Genomic DNA, 23,923 nt, shown 5'->3' with positions numbered 1-23,923 from the left:
GCCGAGATTGATCAGCCACTTGGCACTTCTGGCTGAAGATTATTAATACAGCCTTATGTTGGAATTTATGAATCATTGATGTAGAACCATGCATATCATTGTTCAGAAAGCGAATTAAACATTTAGGATGGTGGCTGATTTGGATTTTGCAACCCATTAAAACATGACAACTATGGAATTTGGTTGAAAGTAAAAGCACAATCATCTTTTGTTTACCCCCAAGTAGGTCTTTTGAACAAAATGTGTCATAGTAAATTGCAAACCACAGGAATGCATAAGATGGAGGGCTAAGCAAGCAATGAATGCTTGTTGATGATACAATAAAGCATCAGTTTTCATGCAAAATCCACTAGGTAATGTTTACATTTACATTTTTATGATGGCCTTACATGCAGGTCAAAGGAAATACCTGATGTTGGATGTCAGCCTCAGTGCTCTAAGGCAATTAAAAAGGTCAGGCCAGCCTACATTGAGTGTTGCAAGTAGAAACTCTCTTGGTAGTGTATTCATAACCAATTGATATTCTAGAACCATTAGAGAGTTTTCACTGTATTAAGTATAAGGGTTTAGAGTTTCCGTTTGGTCACAATTAGTCCAAATTGACCAAATCAGCATAAAAGAGTGAGGAATTTCAATTGCTGGTTATGTCCAGCGCAAATCAAGTTTCTGCAATCTTTTACATTGTGATTTTCAAAAAGGCTGTGCTGGAAGCAGGCCCTGTCCACAAAATTGAGTACCCCCCTCCCGGATTGAATGTAGGAGCGTGGTGTATTTCCAACAATTTTGTGGATCTTTGAGAAAGCTCTTCTAATTAATATTCTTTTAGTCGCAAAGGCACTTTTGGTCACCATTTAAAGGTTTTTAAACATTAAACATTTTTGGTTTACTAAGAAGCTGACTAGTGTACACCTATTAAACAAGTATATATGACAGAGCTTTTCAAAGCCATCTTCAGTTATTTAAAATCAGGTTACTAACAAGTGGTATCCCAGAAAAATACTTATCTTTTGTGATAAACCCATTTCAGCTTTTAAATATATTAAGGAATATTTTAATGCTAGGGGAAGAAATAACTCCATTCTAAAATGTTGCTAGATGGTGCTGATTTGCGGAAGAATTTACGTTCGCGATTCTCAAAGAATCGTACAACAGTCCTTTGTGCCCATGCTGACTCTTTGAAAGAGCAAAAGTCCACCACGCAATTAAACATGTAAGTTTCCCATCCTCAGGTGCTAGGCTAACAGGTGCAGTGCCTCAAAACCAGCAACTTTGGGACCGAGTCCCTGCCAGATTTTGGATTCTGCCACTTTTTAGTTTGGACTGGCTTGTGTTGGATCAAGGGTTGCTTGGACCACTCGTAGCGTAGGAAAATAGTGACACAAGAAGTCAGTGGGCCAATGCAGCACGTACTTCATTAAAGCAGTAAGTCATTTTGCTTATTTAATAATAATAAAAATTTATGCATGGCAGCTTAAAAAGATGTTCGGTTTTCAGAGGGTCGGATTTGAGACACTCTACCTGTATGATGATTTATGGAATCAGCTTCCACCACCTTTTCAGATAGTACTTCGGATCCCAAAAACTGAGCAAAAAAAAATTCTCCTCATCTCCCCTCTAAATCTTTTGTCATTGATTTCAAATCTATGATTTCTGCTTATTGAGCCACTTGTCAAAGGGAAGAGTTTTTCTCCATTTCCTTATCAAAACCTCTCGATCCTGAAAACTACAATTAGGTCAATTCTTTTAAAATAGTCCTCCCTTTTCCAATTTCTCACAACTGAAATCAGTCATCCCTGATAACATTCCAGTAAATGTCCTCTATACCTTTTCTAAGGCCTTTTATCTTTCTGACACATGGTGCCCAGAATTGATTGCAATACTCCAGCTGAGGCCTAACCAATGATTTGTAAAGTTCTAGAATGATCGTTTTGCTTTTATATTCTATGCCTCTATTTATCAACTCAAGTAACACAAATGCTTTTCTAAATCACCTTATCAACTTACCCTGCCACTTTTAAGGATTTGTGTATGTGGATACCAAGGTCCCAGCTCATCTCTTTTCAAAGTTATGCCATTTATCGTATACTATCCATATTAATCCTCTCAGCGTGCATCATTTCTCACTCCTCCGCATTGAACTTCATCATGTTTGTCTCCTGAAGTCTACAACTACTTTCATGGCTATCTACAACATTGTCAAGTTTAATATTATCAGCGAACGTTATAATTGTAATGACTCACTGGGGATAGTGCACTGTAATATCAAGCCCCACTGTTCCCCGAGCCACAACAAATGTGAAAAGTTTGACCAAACCACCGGATTGCCCCAATTCTACCTAACTGTTTATTATAGGTTAACAGAATATGAGCACCAGGTTTGTAAACTTAATAGGTAAATAACTGTTTAGTGAACAAATTGTCTTTAACTAGTGGCAAAAGAAAGAAACATGAACTACTACTTTCTAACTCTATAACCCAAACTCTACCCCTTCTTAAATCCCTATACACACACATACAAGACATATAAGACACACAAAACATGGATTTTAAGGGTGGGATAAAACAGTTCAATAGCACCTATTCCAGAGCACAGGATTTGATGGGTTGATTTTGACCGATGTCTTCCAAATTCATTTCAGCTCTTGTTGATGACACGAGGCGGTCTTCCAGCACTTTCAGTATTTAGTTCACTGGTTGAGAACTTGTTTTTAATGTCTCTAACAGTAGTTTTCCCCTTTTCCTCTTTACAGGGGTTTCCTCTGACAGAGGGAGGGAGCAGGTTATAGAGATATGAAGAAGAGAGATTTTTTCGATGTTTTCCCTTTGCAGGCCAGGAGCTTTCTGCTGTACTGTTACCACACAAAACCTTGGTCATCTGGTTAGGAGCCAATTAAAATGCTCTTGTCAGGCAGCTCCTGTGGTCCAGGGCTCCTTTCCGGCACCATCCTGTCTTTCATGACATAGTCTGTTCAAGGACTGCAACATTGTATATATATCTCACCCTGTTCCAGTGGACGTGGCTTTCAACCTGCAGCCATTGTAATTCTTCCATAGTCCAACAGAAAATGATAAGATATGTTCTTTACAACAATCCAACAGAAATAAAAAGATATGTTCCTTACATAATGCTGCTCCCTACTTGAGTCTGGATCATTTTAAAAAAAATGTAAAGGGTAATGAACCCAAAATTGATCCCTGGCGAACATCACTGAATGCCACTTTGTTTATATTGTCACTAATTATGGCCCAAATCTTCAGATCCAGGAACCCCTGGCTCCAACCCTGTTTGGATAAAAAAAAGCCTATTTTCCTTCCGCCGATGTTACTAGGCTATTTTATGATGGGGAATCCTTCCAAACTGATTCAATGCAGGAGACATCAGCGAAGGGAATCTGCGCTGAAGACACACACCCTTTTTATGATAAAAGCAAAATACCCTTTTTATGGCACCAGCTGCTGTATTCTGGTAAGTAAAGAATTTAAATGTCCTGCAGCCTGTTTGAAATGCTACAGAGAGAAGGTAAGGGGATAGGGTGGGTGAGGGTGTAGGGTCAGTAAGTGAGTGAGGGGGTAGGCTGGGTGAGAGGGGTAAGTTGGGTAAAGTGAGTGGGTAAGGGGGTAGGGTGGGTGAGGTAGCTGGGTAAGATGGTAGGGTGGGTAAGCTAAGTGGGTAAAGGTAAGGTGGGTAAAATAGTAAGGTGCGTAAGCAGGTAGGGTGAGTGAGGTAAGTGAGTAAAGGGGAGAGTGGGTAAGGTGGTTGGGTAGGTGAGGAGGTAGGGTGGTGAGGTCCAGTCAGGGGGATTGGGGCATCATGAGGGGAGTTGGGGGCGTGTCAGGAGGGAATCTGGTGAGGTAGGTCAGGTGTGAGCTCGGGGGGGTGGTCAAGGGGTGGGAGTCAGGTGATGAGGTTGGGTTGGACGGGTCATTGGGGCCAGTCAAGGGGTGAGTTGAGGTGGGGTGGGGAGGTGTGAGTTTTAGTTGTATAGCTACCCAGGAGTTAGACTAGGATTTTTCTGCCTAACATTTCTCGGGTAACTATCTAGGTGAGTCAGAATCGTCCAAAGTCTCCAACTCTAATGCAGAGCTGGAGACTTTTTCGGAGGGTCCAAGGAGCAGGAGAATTGCCCATTGGAAGTTCAAGCTTCTCATGCAATTCCCACAGAGTCATTGCATTGGGACCTCTGAGAGGTCCCATGGTGCATCTTGAAGGGTACATCTGGTCTCCGACCATCCGGAGACTGGAAGATCTGGGTCTATGGTTTCCAATAATTTCCCTAAATAACTTCCCCAGCTCCAATGTTAGGCTTACTGGTCTGTAGTTTCCAGGTTATTTGCCTCCCCTTTCTTGAATAGTGATTTAACATTAATGACTTTGCAGTCCTCTGGCACTACTGTATCAAATGAAGATTGAAAGGCTGTAACCAATTACTCTGTTATCTCTACTGTCCTTTCAGTAGGCTGGGATGCACTTCAGGCAAACCAGATGACTTATTTTTTAGTAATGCCAATCTTTTTAGTACATCTCTATTACAACTGTGTTTGTTACTTTCCCCAATTGTTTTGTAACTTTAATATCATCTGCTTCCTTTGTGAAAACAAATGCAAAGCATTCATTTGCTACTTTAGTCAAGTCCTCTTCTTCTACATGAAGATTCCCCTTCGTATCCCTCATAGGCCTAACTTCATTCCTAGCTAACTTCTTACACTAGAGGGTTCAATTTAATATTGAATATAATCTTTTCTTGTAATCTTATATTAGTACTTTCCATAATCTTCTTTTTATTAAGAAGATTGTAAGTTATTACATAAATCTTGCTCTGGGCAATTGCCAGGTCTCCTTTCTTGATTTATTTGAATTTTTATTGCCTTTGTCATCCAGGGCAAAATGATTTTGAGTGGAAGCTTAAATTAAAACACTCACTTTGGAAAACTAATGCAATTTACAAGGCATTTGCTGATTGCTTCCAAAATAGAACCTCTATCGCAAAAAAAATTGGACACTGCCGTTTGTTTTGATGCTCCCTGTTTAAGATCTTAGAAATCTGGAGCTAGAAATGGGGACATTTTATATAGTGGGTGCACTCTCTTATGCTGCACTCTGTTGGAAGGCATTGAGAGGTAAGCATCTTTGTGAAGTGCCTAGAATCAGATTGAAAGTGTCGAGCAGACTACTCTGATGAACTATATGGTGGCTCAGTAAAAGTGGCCCTGGCTGCATCTGTGAACTAAATACATTTCCCATCCTTTTTTTGGTGTTGGATGGGCAGGAATAGGATAGTAACTGAAGACATTTGGGGCCCCCAAAAAATTTGTGTAGTGACATCCAGGTAGAAGTGTCAGAATGTGCCTGGCGGGAACTTCCAGTGCTGACTCTGCCAGACTTGTATTCATGGCAGGCACGGGCGCTTGCCAATTGAGGCTGATAATTTTAGCAAATGTTCCCTGCTGCAGGGAGGAAAGGAGAATCTGGGGCGGCCACCATCTTGAAACATCTCTACCGACCTCCTTATAGTTATTGTATAGCTCTTTGTGAGACACTCAGCAGTCTCTGAAATTGACTACTAAAACAGAAAATGAAAGTAGTCCATGTTCTGGCATTGTGCGCCTGCTGATATCAGTTGGCGTATGAAGAAATATTATGCTCTGTCAAATGAAATAAAGTATAAGCATTCAACAAAAAAAAAAACTGTATCAGGGCTTGCTAAGTAGTAAATTCACTTCCACAAATTCAAATATGAAGCTTCAAATGGTTTGAAGCATATACTTTATATTCCGTTCCATATGGATTGGTTTGCCATTGCCTTCCAGCCTCAGGGTCAGGGCAAGGAGGCAGGCCCCAAGTCAACCTCAGCCGGAACAGGAATCAATCCCATACTGTTGGTATTATCTTGTACCATGTTGCTAGCCACATAGCCAACTGAGCTAACCCGCCCCCATAGTACTCCCTCCAAAGAAAAGATGATCCTTTCCTCATCCTTATTTTATGCTGTGATTGGGAAGAAAACCTGTAATTTGAACACTTTAGTGTCACCTTTACTTCATTACATCCATTATATTTTCCATCATCCAAAAGGTGACTCATGATTCATCTTAACATTTTAAGCTGCTATTTTATTTATAATTTCATCTTTATAAAGAACTTCCTCATCAGTGATTAAGTGGCAGACGCTGTTAATAATTAATGTAATTCGATATAACTTTAGTTCTTTAGACTGCATTATCAAAATCAGCTTGGCCACTTCGTTTTGAACAGAATAGCATTTGCTAATGAATTCACACTTTTTAAGGTTCTCTTGAATACCTTGTGTTTAAATGCAAATTGCGATGAACACCTTTGGAAACCAGCTTGACATATTAATTGATATCATTAGGAGTGCGTTCAATGAATGAAATTTATTTAAAGCTTAATTTTTTCCCCCTGTACTTCAATGAATGACTTCTGTGCTAATTTACAGACTGCAAGGAGGGGAAGACTTTAAAATTGTGAGGAAATGTTTGCCTTGATTGATGTAATTTGAAAATGAAAACATTGCCTTAAGGAAATGAAACACACATGGTTAACTAATGGGGCACAAGATGGATAAGGAACGATACTTGACCCATAGTTTATCCATCCAGTACAATTCTGCTACACCTGATTGTTGCTTAAATAATTCCAGGCTTTTCTCTTTCACCATTCTGCCACCTGGAAAGCTATTCCAAGTGGTGTTCATTCTGTGAAGAACCACTTCTTAATATTAGCCGGAAAGTTAGTTTTTATTAGTTTGAGCCAGTGTTCCCTTGTTCTACCCCCACAATTTAATTTTTAAACCTTGTATACCTCTATAAGACCACTTCTTGGATACCTTCCTTTTCGGCTGACAAACCCAAATATCTCTGGTCTTTCCGTACACTAGGGATTAAAGTCTTGCGTGCAGTGTTTAGGTATCACGTCCCTTATGGATATAGTTCTCAAGGTATGGCCTGACCAGAGCACTGTACAGTTTGATCATAACTTCCTATTGCAATCCCCGTAGAGATCGATAACTTTCTAAAAAGAAGGGAATCCCCACAACGCTAACGGAAAGAAAACCGCTGGACATGATTTCACTTTTTAAAACATTCCCTGTAACAAGCCAACTAAAATGAACATAACTCCAACATTAACAGGTGAAGGATATTTCAAATAAAATGGTAAATTTCGCTTTAAATAGTCGATGCAACAAAGGTACACCTCGCATGGCATTATTTCCCACATAACTGTGGGACCACAATCTCTCAGTCTTTCCAACTCAGTCTCTGTTTTGTGGGATTTCACACTTCCTGTCCAATTGTTTCAGCTCTTGAGTCACATTCACCAACAGCTGTATTGCATCCAAAGTCCCTAGACACAGTAACCACTGATACGTGTAAGAATCGTACACATACAAACCCTCTCACATAGGTCACAAGAGTCCAAATGGCACAGAATCACCAGAAATTTATTTTACCAACCTTTAAGTGGGCTGGTGGGCTCTGGCACCATTTCAACAGCAGCAATGGGTATTGTTCAATCTACAATCCCTCACTCTTCCTGTCTTCAGTGTTCTGTCCTTTCCAACTGTATAACGCATACAGTAACACAGTCTCTGCTCTATTCATAGAGACCTGCTTCAACACCAGGTTCTGTTCAAAGATTGCCAAATAGAAAACTGTTCCAAGTAGAGAGCTTTGTTTGTTTTCTCTTTGTACAAATTCCTAGTCTTCTGAACTGCCAAAGTGAAAAACAGGTGGACCCTCCCCACCCCCCACCACCTCTGCAATTAGCCTTTTATTTACCCTTTGCTTCCTAGCTGTTCAGCCCCATGGAAACGCCAGTTCAACCCCTAAAGGTGTCTTAATCAGGGAGCCAATTAACCCTCTTTCAATACTGCCCAGCACATTTTGTTCTTAAAGGGACATCTCACAAAAGATAATACAGGTTTTTCCCAGCGCTGGAGTCATCACACTTACATTCACTTTTCTCCTGTCAGTGGTTAAAAAATGTGAAGTGCCATGCCTCCAGCATTTAAGAGAAATCCAGACAGGGAAACAGTTGGGTGCAAAGAACAAAATGTGCTGGGGAGCATTTAAAGAGGTTTAATTGGTTTTCTGATTATTATATCGCTGATTGTGACAACATATAAGTTGGACACTGTGGGTGGGAAACCAATATTAGAATAACATTTTAAAATGCTGCTGCAGTGTTCTTGTTGCAACATTTACTGGAGGTCTTTGAAAGGTTAAAAAAAAAAGAGTGCTGTGTGTTAAGTCAGGAACTGGGTTCATTTATCAAATAATGAGGAAGCACTTTTTATGTAGACTTGATATCGCAAGCCAGTGTATGTATTGTGCAAATAAGTATTATTTTGAGTTTGTGCTGACCTGTATATCTGCTGACATATGGAATGCTCATTCATTATACACAAGGGAGGTGTACTTTTGTGTCGTACTTAAATATATAATCCTAAACTACTCCGGAACCTTTTCACTGCTGTATCTTCACATGTTCTGCCACTTGCCCTCTATTGATTCTAAAAGTCATCCCAGCTACATTAAGGCTGAGCACGTTGGCACCCACTCTCACATGTTGCACTCTGCCAGCCTTAGAACAAAAAAAAAATACACCTCCAAGCAAACTTACAGATATTCAATTACTTCACTTCTTTTGGCCATTCAAAACCAGTTTCATGTCTGAAGATTCTGCTGTGCATACCCACACTGCCGCTGCCACCTTTTGGCATAAATTGCTACATCACAATGTGCATCAATAGGATTTCACCCACTAGTGGATTGCCAACCACTACCCGTCATCTACTTTGTGCATTATCAATCCCCATTGTTCATTTCATACTATTAAGAAACACGTAATGCTGGTGTTTTTTTAAACATATCTGGGTTGCAGCATCTCCTACAAATATTAACATATAGCAGCCACCTAGAATGTTGTCATATACCCAAGGGAACTAAAGATCCAATGCAACAACTGGGGATAACTCTCTGTCTGCTCCACCCCACAAATGGAACTCTGTTCGGAGCACATATTCCCTGAATTTACCTTCATATCCTAACTTCTGAAAAGTCTTGTCAGCAACTCTGAGGAAATGGGTACTGACACTGCAGTAAACCTGTATTATTTCTGCACAGAGAGAGATATTTCTGATAAGTGAGTGAAGACAAAATATTCAGAAATTTGAATATATAAGAATCTTATGATGTTGTCGTGGTGGCTGGGTCCATAAAATTATCATGTGGCACAGCCGGAGGAGCTAATTTGAAAACCCACACAACACACCCTGGACATCTACAACGCACTGTGGCACAGTCAAAAATAGTCGGCACAGTCACACGCCCCAAATTGAATCTTCAACCGAGCAGTGTATTTACAAATGTTTCAGTCGAAAATATATTTCCTTAATTTTCCTTGTTTTAAATTCCTTGGACCGATTATCCGCTGCCCCCTGCTGGTGAGTCCTGATTTTAACCCAAACATAAAAGCAAAATACTGCACGTGCTGCAAATCTGAAATCAAAATAGAAACTTCCAGGAATACTCAATGGGTCAGAGAGTAGCTGTGGAGAGAAAAACAGAGTTAATGTTTCAGGTCGAAGACCTTTCATCAGATCCGGGCAAAGTAAGTAATGTAATAAGTTTTAAGCAAGTGAAGTGGGGGGATGGTGGAAAAAGAACATAAGGAGGCCTGTGATAGTGTGGAAGACGGTAGAGATTGCATGACAAAAGAGTTGGTGCCACAAGGCCAAAGGGAATGACAATGTAACAAGTAAATAATTTGTTAGAGGAAATCTGATTGGCAGAATGATGAACAGCTGATGTTTAAAAGCGGAAACAAGAGAAAAACTATAGTATAAGCAAAACCTGCAAAGAAAAAGGAAACAAAATGGGGTCAGGAGTTAGAGTCTGAAATTGTTGAACTCATTGTTAAGTTGGGAAAGCTGTTAAGTGTCTAATTGAAAGATGAGGTGCTGTTCCTCAAGCTTGTTTTGAGCTTCACTGGGACGATACAAGAGGCCAAGGCTGGAAGGGGTGAGTGTGAGAGCAAGTTGGAGAATTAAAATGACAAGCAACTGGAAGCTTGGGAGCAGGCTTGTGGACTGAATGGAGGTGTTTAGCAAAGCGGTCACCCAAATTGCCCTTGGTCTACCCAGTGCAGAGCAGACTACACTGTGAGTAGTGAATACAGTGTACTAAATTGAAAGGAGCACATGCAAATTGCTGTTTCATCCGGAAGGAATGTTTGGGACCTTGGATGATGAGGAGAGGAGGTTAAAGGGCAGGAGTTGCATCTCCTGTAATTGCATAGAAAGGTGCCATAGGAAGGGGAGGGATGTTGGGGGTGACTGAGGGGCGGACTAGGGTGTCATGGAGGAAACAGTCCTTCCAGAATGCTAAAGGGACAAAGGCAGCAAGAATGGAAGTATATACTTAATCATAAGACACTGAAAGGTGTGGATGAACTGAAGGGACCTAGGTGTTCAAATGCTACATTCCCTGAATGTGTGTGTACAGGCAGATACACCATAAACAAGACCAATGGAATTATAGGTTTTATAACAACTTTGGGCAGATTTTTGCCCTTGGCATGTGGGATTGGCGGGAGCGGGCAGGAAGCCGAACACTGCCTGCGATCAGCAGCGCTCCACGATTTTATGCGGGCGGGCCAATTAAGGCCCGCCCAGCGTGATACGCAAGCGGCAGTGCTGAGCGCTGCCTGTGCAGGCAGGGGGAGGAGGGCAAGCAGGCCTAGTGTGCAATTCGCGCATGCGCGTGAAAGAGCACTGAATAATCCCCCTGAGGCACAGAGCTGCCTCAGGGAATGAAGAATATATTGAAAAAATTGTTAAACAGCACAAAAAATTCACGAAGCATGTCCCCTTAATTAAAAATTAAAGCTTCTATTTCATTTGTATTTGATTTTGGAAACCTCATCCCGCCCGTGGTTGAGGTTTCCAAAAAAATGCCAAGGCTGCCTGGCCCATTCGTCTGTCCATCAACCGTTAGGCTGAGTGGGCAGTGAAAAATTCGGCACAAATGATAACTTAATGGCCTTAATAGGTCTTCTAATTGTTGGCGGGCACATGCTGGAACCGGCAGGGCAACCGCCGACTGAACCAATGTGCGACTGCGCGTTGAAGTTGGCACACTCAGCCGATGGCATTGCGCATCATCTCACACGCCCACCCGCCGAGCTAAAAATTCTGCCCTCTATGTATGGTGCACAAGAACAATGAAGTAGTTATTAAGAAAATTATTGGTTCAGCCACAAGTTTGGCACTGTGTATAGTTTTGCGTGTCTGTTATAGAAATAACATTAAATCCACAGAGAGTGTTCAAGTTTATATGCACCAGGATGATGCCAGGAATTAAAAACTAGTTATAAAGGGAGACATGAAACAATGAGGGTGTTTCTCTGGAGCAAAGAAGGCTAAGAAGAGAATTAATAGGTGTTTTTGTAAAAATAAAAGCAGATTTTGATAGGGTGCATAAAACTTAATCAATTCAAAATTAACATTAAGAGACTGAGGACAGAAGAGAATCTTAGGAGAAATATCTTTGTGTAGAACATTGTTGGAAGAAGGAATGCTTTACCACAGGGAATGATTGAAGCACAGCACAGCTCATGCATTTTTAAGGAGCAGTTGATAAATATTTTGAAACATTAAAGAATTCAGGGCTATGAGCAGAGAGCAGGGCACTGGAAATAGTTCTGTATTACTCTAGAATACTAGCACATTCAAAGGATTGAATGATCTGCTTCTGGGCTGTATTCTTGTATGGTTAGAGTTCTACTGTTTATGGGATCTTACTATGTACACAATGGCTGCTGCATTTCTCTACATATCAACAGTTTGTCTATTCCAGCCAATTCAAAGAGTAAACCACTTTCAAGCGTTTCAAGGACATGTTAAGGTGCCATTTACATGCAAGTATTTCTCTCCTACATTACAACAATGACCACATTTCGACTTTGGAGCCCTCTGCCTCAGAAGGTGGTGGAGACGGGGGTCATTGAATATTTTTAAGGTGGAGGTAGATGGATTCTTGTTAGGCAAGGGAATCAAAGGTTATCGGGGGTAGATGGGAATGTGGAACTCGAAATACAATCAGATCTGCCCTGATCTTAACAAATGGCGGAGCAGGCTCAAGGGTCCGAATGGCCTACTTCTGCTCCTATTTCATATGTTCATGACCATATTTCGAAAGTTTGGAACATGGGTGGGGTTATGATGTGCTATATAAATGCAAGTTTTTCTTTCTTTTTATCATAAGGTTTGAAATTCTGATTAAAGTTTGTTCAGTAAACCATAACATGATTTCTTATGTCCTAACTTGTATTTAAAAGAGGGAAATGGAATTGACAGCTTAATATACACAATACCCTTAATTACTGAGCTTAAGTCATTATGCAAACAGGAAATAGATTGTTGTTAAGCTCATGAACTGTAACATGAAGTTTACTAGTTCTGTGCCCCAGGGAATTAATTTGTTAGGATGCGACAGTTATCTGATTTCCCATTGAACCAAGTAATGCAGTACATACATCTCTGAGGGTAATACAGTGAGGAGAATCTCCTATTTTAATCACTTGTAGTTGTTACATCATCAGCTCCCAGGTAATAATATTCTTCTGCAGATGTGAGTGGTGTCTTTTATTTTCACAGAATGCAGCTCTTCTCCTAAGAAAGCATTCCATTTGAACACTCCTTAAATGTTATAAAGTAGATAACCTCATGGAGATACTCTGTTTTGTATTATCTTGTGTGAACCTCTATTTACAAGGTTATTGATCCTTCGAGAATTGAATGCTTTTTAACAAAGGAAAGGCTTGGTGGAAACTGTAAAGAATCTAATGACCTAAAATATTCAAATAAGCCATATTGCCAGCAAGGGTACAGAGAGTTCAAGCTTCACTTGGCTGGTATCATTCCCAGTGTCAATGCTGTACAAGGTGACTGAATGAAGGATTACACCAAGGCACCTTGTAAATAAATATACTCTCAAAATAAAACATTAAAAACCCCATAGATCTAATCTATGGTTATGTATTTGTCATTAACATTTATGACAAAAGAATGGACACAGGAATTAGGAGCAGGAGTAGGCTAATTGGACCCTTGAACCTGCTTCCCCCATTCAATAAGATCATGGCTGATCTGATTGTGGCTTTACCCCCATTTTCCTGTCTGCCCCCCATAACCCTTGACTCCCTTGTCTACCAAAAATCTATCAAACTCTACCTTGAATAAATTCAATGATCCAGCCTCCACTGCTTTCTGAGGAAGAGAATTCCACAGACTAACAACACTCTGAGAGAAAAAATGTCTCCTTATCTCAGTCTTTGGGTGGGAGACCCCTAATTTTTAAACAGTGTCCCCTGGTCCTCTAAGCATCCACCCTGTCAAGTCCTCTCAGGACCTTAGGTGTTTCAAACAGATCCCCTCTCATTCCTCGAAATTCCAATGGGTATAGGCCCAACTTGCTCAAACTTTCCTCATAAGATAACCCCTTTATCCCAGGAATCAGTTGAGTGAACCTTCTCTGAACTGTTTCTAATGAAATTATGTCATTAAGTAAAGAGACCAAAACCGTACACAGTACACCAGATGGGATCTCACCAATGCCATATACAACTGTAGCATAACTTTCCTACTTTCCCTCTTGCAATAAATGCCAACATCCCATTTGCCTTCCTAATCACTTGCTGCACCTACATACCAACTTTGTGGTGATTCATGTACCAGGACACTCAGATCTCTCTGTACTGTAGAACTCTGCACTCTTTCTACATTCAAACAATATGTTGCATTTTTATTCTTCCTGCCAAAGTAGACAAGTTCATATTTCCCTACATTATACTCCATCTGCCAAATTTTTGCCCACTCACTTAACCTATCTAAATCCTTCTGTAGATGGCTTGCGTCCTCTTGACAACTTACTTCCTTACATTTCTTTGATTTATCAGCAAATTTAGCTACCATACATTCGGTCCCTTCATCCAAGTCATTGGTGTAGATTGTAGATTAGTTGAGACCCTGTGGCACTCCAATAGTAACAGCTTGCCAACCCGAAAATGGCCCATTTATCCTTACTCTCTGCTTTCTGTTAGCTAACCCCTGTCCATGCTAATATGTTAGCCCTTACACAATGAGCTCTTATTTTGTGCTGTAACCTTTGATGTGACACTTTGCCAAATGCTTTTTGGAAACACAAGTATACCAGATCTACAGGTTTCCCTTTATCCACCTCGTCTTTTACTTCCTCAAAGAGTTCCAGTAATTTAGTCAAACATGATTTCCCTTTCACTAAACCATAATGAGCCTGCGTGATTGCATTCTGATGTTCTAAATGTCCTGCTCTTACTGCCTTAATAATGAATTCTAACATTTTCCCTATGACAGACATGAAGTTTCCTGTTTTCTATCTCTCTTCTTTCTTGAAGGGAGGTGGAATATTAATGATTTTCTAAACCACTGAGACCTTTCCAGAATCTGGGGTATTTTGGAATGTCGCAACTAACGCATCTACTATCTCAGCAGCCACTTCTTTTAAGACTCTAGGATGAAAGCCATCAGGTCCAGGGGACTTGTCAATCATTAGTTTTAATCATTTTTCCAGTACCTTTTTCCTAGTGATTGTGATTGTTTTACGTTCTTCTCTCCCTTTCACCTCTTGTTTTTCAAGTATTCTCGATATGATTTTTGTGTCTTCTATAGTGAAGACAGATGCCAAAATACTTGTACAATGCTTCTGCCATTTCTTTGTTTCCCATTATTAATTCTCCAGTCTCGCCCTCCAGGGAACAATGCACGCTTTAGTTACTCTTTTCCTTTTTTAAATATTTGTAGAAACTCTTATTATCTGTTATATTTCTAGCTAGCTTTCTCTCATACCCTAATTTCTGCCTCATTTTTTTCAGTTATTTTTTGCTGATTTCCAAAATCTGTCTAATCTTCTGATCTACCACTAATCTTCACAGTATTTTTTGCTTTTTCTTTAAATTTGATACTATCCTTAACTTCCTTATTCAGCCATCCTTCTCATGCTCAGGAGCATCCTTCTCATAGAGTCTTTCTTTCTCAATGGGATATATCTTTGCTGAGAGTTATAGGATATCTTTTTAAATGCCTGTAACTGTTTTTGTACTGTCCTGCCTTTTAACCTATTTTCCCAGTTTACTTTAACTAACTCTGTCCACACCCTTGTAATTGCCTTTACTTAAGTTTAAAAAGTTAGTCTTAGAGGCACACTTCTCAACCTCAAACTGAATATGAAATTCCATCATGTTATGATCACTGTTGCCTAGAGGCTCCTTTACTATGAGGTCATTAATTAATGTCTCATTGCACATCACTGGATCTAAAATAGCCTGCTACTTGCCCTGTGTTATGATATGGCAGATGTTGTGTGCCAGGCAGATCAAATCCATGAGGAAAACTTGAGCATATTGTGTAGGGGATATTAGCATGGATAAAGGATTTATTAGTTAACAGGAAGCAGAGAGTAGGGATAACTGGGTCTTCTTTCTGGTTGGCAAGCTGTAACTAGTGACGTACCACAGGGATCAGTGCTGGGGCCTCAATTATTAACATTCTATATCAATGACCTGGATAAAGGGACCAAATGTATGGTAGTGTCATGAAACTATCATATTTTTCATAATATTATTGTAGGCTTATGGGTGTGAGTGTGGATGGTTCTGTCTGTGTGACTGATTTAATTAGACAGGAGATGCTTAGACTACAAGATTGAAATTATCAAAAGAGTTAGGTGTAAATCAGACTTTTGAAATGGAGATGGATAAGTTGGGACGAGGGATCCACAGATAGGGTGTGAAGGAAATTTGCATACTTAGATAAGTGAAGGGGCTGTTTGATTTTCAAAGGGATGATGTAACGTTTACAATTAATAAGTTAAGTGAGGCAAAGCAATGCGTTTATTTTTCCCAGAAGGAAAAGGCCATATTGACAACATGAAAGATTTTTATATTATGGGAAAAGTAAATTTCCAAAGACATGTAGAACAATGGGATTTTACATATTAAAGATAGAGAAACATATTTAAAAAAGGATGGAAGGCTATGTGGCTTTAGGGCTGTGTAAAATCTTGAAAGGTACATCATGTGAAACAGGCTTGGAAGAAGCCACTAGCCACTTGGAAGAAGAAGTGCTGCTCCAATAAATAAAGTTGCGTTAAAAAGCCTTTGGAATTCCAGTGTCAAGTGGGTGTTGTGGTAACTTTGCTGGATTGCTTATTTAAATTTAAAATCTACCTTGGGCTGTTGCCTTAAAGGGGGTGTGTAGTTGGGAGTCAGGTTAATTAGGAATTTTGGGATTTGTTATATCAAGTAACTATAATCATATGTACGTGTTTGAATTCTTTTACTTTGTTAATAAATGTTTAATTTCATTTTTAAAAATTCTAAAGTTGTTAGTGGACTTATCACTTCTGAATTCAGTGCATAAATATTCTCGTAATATATACAAATGCCAAAACTGTTATGATAGCATGACCAAGTTTACCTTGTGGAATTGATCCACCTGGCACATACTACCTGCCACATTATAACAGGATCTAAGTTTGCCGATGACACAAAGTTAGATAGGAAGAGGTAAATAATCCACAAATGAATATTGATAGGCTGAGTGAATGGGAAAAAAAATGGGCAGGTGGGGTATAATGTGGGAAAATGTGAACTTGCACACTTTGTCAGGAAGAATAGCAAAGCAGTACACTATTTAGATGAAGAGAGATTGCAGAACTCATTGGTACAGGGAATCCTGGTACACAAATCATAAAATGTTAGTATGCACATACAGCAAATGATTAGGAAAGCAAATGGAATGTTGGTGCTTATTGCAAGGGTAATGGAATATAAAAGTAGGGAAGTTTTACTGCATTTACCGCAGATGTACAGGGCCTTGGTTGGACCACATCTGGAGTACTATGTATAGTTTTGGTCTCCTTATTTGGAAAAAGATATAACTGTGTTAGAAGCAGCTCAGAGAAGATCTAAGTGACTTATTTCAGGGAGGGATGAGGAGCTTATCTTATGAAGAAAGGTTGAACAGATTGGGCCTATACCCAGATCAGCCATGATCTTATCGAATGACGAAGCAGGCTCAAAGGGCTGAATGGCCTACTCCTGCTCCTAAGTTCTATGTTCCCATATTCCTACATTCTTCTATGAAGATTAAAATCACCTATGATTACTGCTGTACCCTTCTCACAAGCCCCCATTATTTCTTCCTGTGTACTTTGTCCTTCAGCGTATGGGGCCTACAAACTATTTCCACAAGTAACTATTTATATTTGCTATTTCTTATCTCTACCCAAATTGTTTCTACATCTTGATCTTCTGAATGAAGGTCACCTGTCACTACTGTACTAAAGTCATCCTTAATTAACAGAACTACCCCACCAAATTTTCCTAGTTTCCTGTTCTTCCAAAATGTCAAATAGCCTTTAATATTTGGGTCCCAGATTTGGTCACCTTGTAACTACATCTCTGAAATGGCTGTCAGGTCATACATATTTATTTATATTTATGTTATCAGATCATCTGCTGTGTTACAAATGCTATCCACATTCAGATACACAGCCTCTAATTCTGACTTTTTACCATTCTTGCAAAGTCTACCCTTATCTGCTGGTACACGTTTAAGTTTATATGCTCTGTGCCTTCCTGACACACACTGGTTATCATTTCCCATGTCGCTACCCTGCCCTATCGCTTTGACCTTTCTCTTAATTTTACAACACCTTTCCTCAGGTGATCCCTCACCTCCACTGTTCAGTTTAAACCCCTCTCTACCACCCAAGATATATGACTCACCAGAACACTAGTCTCAGCACAGTTCAGCTGAAGGCCAATCGAATGGACTGTCTTCCCCCTCTGCACCAAATTGCCACCTGAACCAAATTCAAGCCAAACTATATACTTGGTCTATGTCTCACTCTGGCTAGTCTCCACTCTTTATTCCAATTTTTTTCTTATCTTTTGTCCCCTTTTCATTTCTCTCTTTGTCTGTTTATCTTTCTCTTCCCTCTCTCCATCTACCCTATTTCTATTCTCCTTTACTTTTTATTTAGACCAGTGTCCCATGAATTGAAACACATTTCTCCTGCACCAATCTTCGAGCATTCAACTCCCTAATCTTATTTACCCTATGCCAATTTGGTCTTGGCTCAGGTAATAATCCGGAGATTATTACCTTCGAGGTGCTGCTTTTTAATTTAGCACCTAGCTGCTCATGCTTCCTCAGCAGAACCTCTTTGCCAGTCCTACCTACGTCGTTGGTACCCAGGTGGACCACGAAAACTGGATCCTCCCCCTCCCACTGCAAGTTCTTCTCCAACCTCGAGCAGATGTCCCAACCCCTGGCACTGGGTACGCCACACGGCCATCTAGATTCACGCTCTCGGCCGCAGAGAATTGTGTCCATTCACCTGACTAGACTGTCCCCTACTACCACCACATTTCTTTTTGCTCCCCCTTCTTGAATGACTCCCTGTACCATGGTGCCATGGTCAGTTCGCTCAGCCCCCTTGCAGCCCTCACTCTTGTTCATACAAGCTGCAAGAACCTCGAGCCTATTGGACAATTTCCAGGGCTGGGGCTACTCCATTTCCATTTTGATCCCCATACCTGCCTCACTAACAAGGCGGAAACATCCGTGCCCGCTGGTGGTGGACGTGCCTGATGGCATGAGCAGACAATATGGCGAGAAGGCCAAAAATCAGTTTCACGATGTCGTGAAACCAGTTTGCGATCATCCACTCAGCTCAACGATGGTGGGTCATGTTCCCCGCCATCGGATGTCTGGCACCTCATTGTAATATATCTGCATATCATTATAAGACCAACCTGCCAGAATCATCCTCCCCACTGGACCGTCCGTCCACATTGGCGTCATTGCACGGCGATGCCGAACACGTCTTGACAAGTGTGACGTGCAGAAGTCGGGACTTACCACCGGGGCCTTGCTCACATCGCGGACATCCGAGGAGCAGAAGATTCTGGAGCCCAACAGCAACGGGATCCGGGAGTAACGTCCAGGGCACGCTGGGTGGATTTTCATGGGCATGGCTGTGCCACGTAGCAGCCCACGGCAGTTGGAGAGTCACCATTGATGGTCTGCTCACAATAGTTGAAGGACGAGGGGGACAGAGAGGAGGAAGGTCCTGCTGTGTTTCTGAGAGGAATTTGTACCGGAGCGTGGCAGAAGAAGAGTTGTCAGGATGGGGTGAGGTTGGGGGGGAATGAAGGTGTTGGGTGGGGGGCGGGGGGGGAGGTTGGGAGGGGGTGAGGGAGTACGGGGAGGAGGGGGTTAATGGGAGGCAACTGGGGAGGTAGGTGTAAGAGGAGCTGAGGGACTGACTGGCTGAGGGCGCCAGTCGCTTTGAGAGCTCCCTGTGAATCAAGGTAGATTTAGATAAGTAGAGCATGGCAGCACAGTCAGAAGCAGGAGAGAGAAAACTCATATTTGCATTGAGAGAGGGGTGATATGGTGCAGGATCCTTATGAGGGTGTTCATTGCCGATCTCACCGTCACCGCAGCCACGGTCCATGTCCCCAGCAGTTAGCATGACGGCACACTCCTCAAAGTGAGTAAGGGGCCTAATGTGGGCCACTCCACCCCAAGTCTGGGACCTCTTCCTGATGATATGAGGAAGGCACATGGCACTGTGTGGAGTGTTTGTGTGGTGAGCGGAGCCATGGACAGGATGAGCACGTGAGCGCGAAAGGATATGAGCCTGATGGAGATGTGAGAGTGTGTGTGAGAGTTAGTGGTGTTGTCTCTTGAGGTGTGAGATCCCTGTGGGTGTGTGATGGATTTGTGTGAGTGTGAGTTGAGAGGGATGAGAAGAGTGAGTTACCCTGGTGGAACGGATGAGACCATTCATCCTGTAGCTACATTGGGTAGCTGTCCTCTTTTGCAGGGCATTAGCACTGACCACCGCCCTGGATTGGTGATGCAGTTGCCCATCCTGTGGCCAGAGCAGGGGTAGAGGACACCACGGAGGGCCTCCATGGTGTTCAAAAGGCACTCGAGGGACACATCCCAGAAGCGGTGGGGCTGCATTCTTTTTGCCTTTTGGGGCCATCTTGTCTTCTGTGCTGCAGTTCCTGGGCTGGAAGCACTGAGAGGTGTGCACAAGGCTGCACTTTAATGTGGCGCCCAGCGTGATGAGGCAGCGAGATAGTGGCGTGGTGGGCAAATGAGAGCCTGCTGGCCATGAAAATGATGTGTTTTCCGGGAATGCATAATTAATGCAGCAGGTTAGGAACGATACGGTGTGAGAAGCCACCATTGTGGCCAACGGGTAAAACATCGTTTTACCCATCTACTACCGCCCTTGTGTAAATCTGGGACAATTCCACCCACAGTCACACCCTCCTGTCCCTGACCATGGACCAACTTAGAAGACCTTATCCTAAGGGGTTTGACCAGCTTCAGGAACAAAGTGTTCACGTAACTTTCCCCTTCCCTGACGCACCGCAGTGTCTGCAGCTCAGCCTCCAGCCTCTGAACCGGAGTTCCCCAAGCTGCAGCCATTTACTGCAGACGCGGTTCTGTGGATCACACTGGCATCCACCAGCTTACACGTACCACAGCTACATCACAACACATGCCCTGCCATCTGTATTGTGTTTTAATTAACTAATTAATTATTTTTTTCATTAAATTTGAATTAATGCCTCTAGTCCTGCTTGTGCTTATATTCTTATTATTTCAATTAATGTTATACTTACCCAATTGAAATTCCTTAGTTTAGATAAGAGAGAAAAAGAGAAAATGCTCACCAACCAACCAATCACTTGCCTTCTTTGTTGTTATGCCTCACTTCAATTTTCTTTGGAAAGCACTGAACCCACAGATTCCCCTCCACATATCCATACCCGCTCCCTCCACCACCCACCACCCCCAGACTCCCAGCTCTTCAAACTCTCACTGCTGTCTCCGTCTGTTTCTGGGAAGTAACTTATGTCTTCTACACTTACTGGAGGCTGAAAAGGATAGAAAAAGGAACACCTCTCTCTCTCTCTGCACCAAATTTCCACCTGAACCAAATTCAAACCAAACTACACACTCGGTCTATGTGTCACTCTGGCGTTGTCTCCTCTCTTTACTCCAATTTCTTTCTTATCCTTCGCCCCCTTTTTGTTTCTCTCTTTGTCTGTTTATATTTCTTTTCCCCCTCACTATCTGCTCTATTTCTATTCTCCTTTACTTTCTATTTATTCCTTTTGTTTAATAACGAAGTATATACTAAGTAGTTACAGCACAGCAAAGGGCCATTCATCCCAACAGATACATGTTGTATTTATGCCCCACACCAGTATCCTCCCACCTTTCTTTATTCAATCCCATCAACATATCCCTCTGTTCCTTTCTCCCTCGTGTGCTCAGCTATGCTACATTTCTCAACTACTCCTTCTAACCACTTCCTGGATAAAGACTTTCCCCCTGAATCCCCTATTGTATTTATTAATGACTAATTTACATTTGTGGCCTCCAGTTTTGGTCTTGCCCACAAGTGGACACAGCATATTAATTACACCACCAAATTTGATGCCATTTGTACATTTTGAAATTGGACTTCCGATTCCAATGCTGGAATTGTTTATATTAAATAGTGAATAGTTCTTGAGGGCAATGAAGCTGATATAGAAGAAAGATTGGACAGCTGGTTAGGACTAAGGAGTAGAGAGAGATGCTGGCAATGATTATCTCAGTGCTATCGCACAGAACTGCTTTGGACGGAGTTCCCAGGTTTCAAGCCATGGAAGCTTGTGTTATAAGTGAAAAAAGGAAGTAATGCAAGTAAGGCTGCAGGAGATGCAGATGCTGAGGTGAGAGTCAAGAGTTTTACCTTGCTTAAGTCTGTTGAGGTCATTTAACTTCTTTAAGCATTGCAGGCAAGTTCTAGGAAGCTAAGCTCTTGGCTTTGACCTCCTTAGGTACCTGTTCCCAGTGGTTACAAAGTTGTTGTCTGGAGGGCTTTCAACACTGCCGGGTGGAACAGGCTATCTCTCCCCTAGTCCACTGCTGGGACCAGGACTTCCAATGCTGGGTCAAAAAATCTGGGTTCCCTCTTTGTACTTCATGCAGCCACTGCCTACTTAAAAATGTACTCTGCCATCTGAAATCAGAGTACAATTTGCCTTTAAGCAGTGCTGTTTGCCTTTAAGTGACTTCAGTGAAATGTGATTTTCAAAATTTCTAAATAAGGCACAGCTAGTGAACAGCCTGGGTAGCTATAATAAACTTGGTGTACTGGACAGGTTTCTTACTTGAAACAGATAACTTTATTTATGGAGCTCTTGAAGAAGCTACATGCTCGAACCAGGTCCATGGCTAGAAAGCTCCACCCCTAGGATTACCCGCACTTAGGGCTGATTCATCAGTACAATCACGTGAGCCCTAAAACAGAAGGAAAGATTTTACCCACAATCACTACATTCCTCCCTCTTTATATTTTTAAATATTTCTTATTTACAAGAAGATCTTAATCCACAACATATACATATATATATACACAGGTCATGCGATTACAGATTAAGACTCTGAGGTGGTTTTCTAATTCGGTTAGAGCAACATAGCTCTATGGCTTGAGATTCTCCCACTGGATTGACATGATCAGGAATTTCAGCATCAGGGACATCGTTAGACAATGGCAGTTCAGAATTATTTAATTCAACAGAGGCATCAGCTATGTCTATCCTAGGTTGATCTGTCACCTCAGGGATGAAAGGTTCGAAATCAATTGCAGGTGGAATAGCTGGCTGTTGGAATGTCTCTCTACTCCTTAGATGATCAACTTCCACTTGGTATGACAAATGTCTGGTTTCAGTGACAATTATACCAGGAATCCAACCAGGTCCATTCCCAACATTTCTCACAAAAACTTTCTCCACAGTAAATTTTTGAGCTTTGCTATGGATATCATGATTCACTTTCTGACTACTCTGGTTCTCCTCTACCTTTCCCTCTTAGTTTGGAAACACCAGACTTAACCTTGTATGAAAGTGGTGTTTCATCAGTAATTCAGACGGTGTTGAACCCATAGATAAAAACAAAAAGCTAACAGCACCTCATCTTCCGACTAGGCACTTTACAGCCTTCCGGGCTGAATATTGAATTCAACAACTTTAGATCTTAAACTCCCCCTCCCCCCATCCCCACCCCGTTTCTCCCCCCCCTTTTTTTTTCAATAATTTATATAGATTCTTCTTTCCCCACCTATTTCCATTATTTTTAAATCTAAAACTAAAACCTTGTTAGTCTTTTCCACCCCACCCCCACTAGAGCTGTACTTTGAGTGTCCTGTCTTCCATTCTTAATTAGCACTTTTCTTAGACAAATATCACCACCTTCAACACCTCTTTGATCCTTTTGTCTGTGACATCTTTTGATTATCTGCTCCTATCACGGCTTGCTTATCTCCACAATCACCACACCCTCAACTTCTCTCTTTCCCCCCCCCGCACCCCCCACCTTAAACCAGCTTATATTTCTCCTTTCTCCTAACTATGCTTCAGTTCTGCCGAAGGGCCGTGAAGGTTCGAAACGTTAACTGATTTCTTCTCCACCGGTGCTGCCAGACCTGCTGAGTTTTTCCAGGTAATTCTGTTTTTGGTGTTGAACCCATAGTTGCTTGAGGAGTCGTTCGATAATGGAGAAGAAAATGTGAAATTCAAGTTTCTGACCTTCATTTGGATAACATCTTTATTCTTGTTTTGAAGGTTTACACTGCTTTTTTTGCTCACCCATTGGATGAGGGATGATATTGTGCTGTTTTAATATGTTTAATTCTGTTTAAACTCACGAATCTCTGGAATTCTGTACTAGCGAAGGCAGTACCGTTATCCGAAACAATAACTTCTGGTAGGCCATGTACACTA

Source organism: Cetorhinus maximus, chromosome 6, assembly GCF_964194155.1.
Source record: "Cetorhinus maximus chromosome 6, sCetMax3.hap1.1, whole genome shotgun sequence".
Classification (NCBI taxonomy): domain Eukaryota; kingdom Metazoa; phylum Chordata; class Chondrichthyes; order Lamniformes; family Cetorhinidae; genus Cetorhinus; species Cetorhinus maximus.
This window is presented reverse-complemented; position numbering follows the sequence as displayed.